Consider the following 2,848-nt stretch of genomic DNA (forward strand, 5'->3'; position numbering starts at 1 on the left):
AAACCCTGCGGTACCAGGTACTCTGTTGGCTTGGTGGGACTGGGCAAAGTTAAGGCACTGTCTGTCTGGCTCTGGGCCTCTAGGCATACACCCCTCTTAGTAGTAGGGATCTGCAGTCCAATTGCCAAGGCCCTGATGCTAGCTCTGGATCTCCCACACCTCCCAGGGACTGCTGCATGCTCCCAGAGCCCACCAAGGCAGTGGACCCTCTGGTTTACTGGTTTCATCTTCGGGGGATGCATGACAGTGTAAGCAAACAACATACCAGCTCTGCAAGGGGACTGCTAAACACACACACTTAACTCAGAAAAAGCATAAGAGACATGCAGATCCATGTAAAAATAATAAATGTTATTCTGAGAGGTACCTTTCACTACATTGATCACAAACCTCTTTGAGACTGGTTATGAACACTGTTCAATTAATAACTGTCAGGATGCTTTAATCACAAGACCCTCACCCAAGACAAAAGGAGGCTGTGAATCTGCCCAGAAGTTTTGGACTGAGTGGGCAGAGAACTTTTGCTGAGGTTTGTGGGTGGGGTGTATAGGTGTCAGAGAGAGAGAGAGAGATTGAAACTGTGAAAGACTCAGAGGAGGAAGAAAAGCCAAGCAGCAGCCTGCAAGTATAGTGTGCCCCTGGGAAAAGCTAGAGAGAACTTTTGGGTCTGATGTTGGCTAAAAAGCTTGGGGTTGTAAGCTAAGAAACTGCTCCTTTTGTTCTTGTTTCCTCCTGCATTCAGAGAAGCGGAATCTTGTGTCTTGTAAATAAACAAAAGAACATACCAGGCTCTAGCAATTTCTACTTCAAACTGGAACATTCCCAGGGCCCTGAAGCTTGGGTGGAAAAGAGGTAACATAACTTCACACAAAAACTTTCCCTCCACTGTCGTTACCACTCCAAGAGCTCTTTGAATTTTGGTCAATCTAAAATAGAGTACCTAGATATCCTGATTTTATAGAGACAGTCCCGATTTTGGGGTCTTTTTCTTATAGAGGCTCCTATTACCCCCCACCTCCTGTCCCAATTTTTCACATTTGCTGTCTGGTCACCCTAATCCAAGACCCTCCTGTCCTTCTGCCCAGTTTTGACTTATTGTTCTGGTTGGTGAGAGAACTGCTAAGAGTAGACCATGTCTTTTTGTAACTTCCAGGTCTCTCTGTCGTGGAACCCTCCTGGACAGCCTCAAAGCCCCCTTCAGGTGATCAAGGATCCTCATCAAGCAATTCTTTGCTTGGTTGCTACCCAACTGAAGACCAGACTAAAAAAAAATTATTTCTTGCAGCTTGACACCCTCTTTATCATACCTATTGTATTGCAAGGGAAAAGTCATTCAATGTTAATGACTTTTTGATTGTCCTGTAGTGGCTTCTAGACAGGGTTCATGAGATGCATGACCAGATTTTGCTAGCAAATGGTTGATTCAATACTCACTGAAGTTTAGAGTTATACACAGAGTTTATAAAATCTGCCAGAATTCACAAGTTGTACATAGATTCTCCAAACTGCACACATGCACAATTGAAAAAGAAACTGATAGGTCTGGACAATAACCCCAGATACAAATACTCTGGAACTTTATGGTAATTCAGAGTTAGATTTGATCTTGAGGGCTGATACCCTGTTTCTAAAGGGCCAAAACTCTGTATCTGAACATATCTCAATAATGGGAAGATTTGGATAGGGATCTGAATGATACAGCTTTGGCTCATGTCTAACAAACACCCATAATGACAGTCTGTCCATCTCTGGATAAAATGAATTGCAGGTCTAAATGGCATACTGTTTTATACCGCAAATACCAAAATACAATATTTGTAAGTTAGGATTTTTTAAAGCATTGGCTATTGTAATATTTGTATCCAGATTATGCTACATGGTATTAGAAAGAATACAACTTGTCTGTATAGTCATAAGTGTTCTACATGTAAGACTATTAGAAAACTGTTTGTAGACCATATAGTTCGGTATGGGTCAGTTATCTGAACTAGTTAACTCATCCTCCTTCACAACCCATTTTTGGCTTGCTATTCAAACTATGACCTAAAATCAATAATCTCTACAACATTGAAGGAAACCCAGAACAACATATTAAAAGCTCCTACCATCAACTCTGCCCTCTGCAATCAACACAGACACTGAAAGAGTCTTAAATAAAGACTGAGGAAGGCTAGAGATAAAGAGTTAAATTACCTAGAAAAATTTTAGAACAAGACTAAATTAAAAAAAACTGTTAGGAATGCAGAGCATATATAAGATTTATTTAAAAATAAAAGAAGTTGGCACTTTTAGAGGCTTCTTCCTATGCTTTGCTGAAATGGAAATACTTAACTTGATTAGCTGAATACAGTTTACATTTCAAAGAGCCACATGAGACTAAATATGACATTAGAAATGATTTCTAAACCACAAAATGAGCATGTACAAACTTTTTGTTTGTAATTAACATTGAAAAGGCATAATTTCATTTGCCATTCATCTCTGAGATTTCTGTTTAAATCCACTTTGAAGTCTCAAGTAAAATGGGTTAAACTGTAGGACTATAGGGTTCCAAATCATAATAGCAAGAAGGACTGGACAGAGGACTATTCTCTGAGGATTGACCTCATCTGAGTAAGGAGGGAAATAGACTTCTAGGATGGAGGCTGGCACAACTGATTAAGAGAGCTTTAAACTAGGAATTTGGGGGAGATGGTTGGGAGATGTCCAGGTAATCTCCACACTGGAATTTAACATTGAGAGGGAAGAAAACAAAGTAAGAAAGGATACAGCTGTGGGTAAGAGAATGGACATAAAGAGGAAGGGTAGTGTAGATACCAGTCTAACAGGTGATACTGGTGGTAGAATG

The sequence above is a fragment of the Gopherus evgoodei genome, unplaced genomic scaffold (assembly GCF_007399415.2).
Source record: "Gopherus evgoodei ecotype Sinaloan lineage unplaced genomic scaffold, rGopEvg1_v1.p scaffold_163_arrow_ctg1, whole genome shotgun sequence".
Lineage (NCBI taxonomy): Eukaryota > Metazoa > Chordata > Testudines > Testudinidae > Gopherus > Gopherus evgoodei.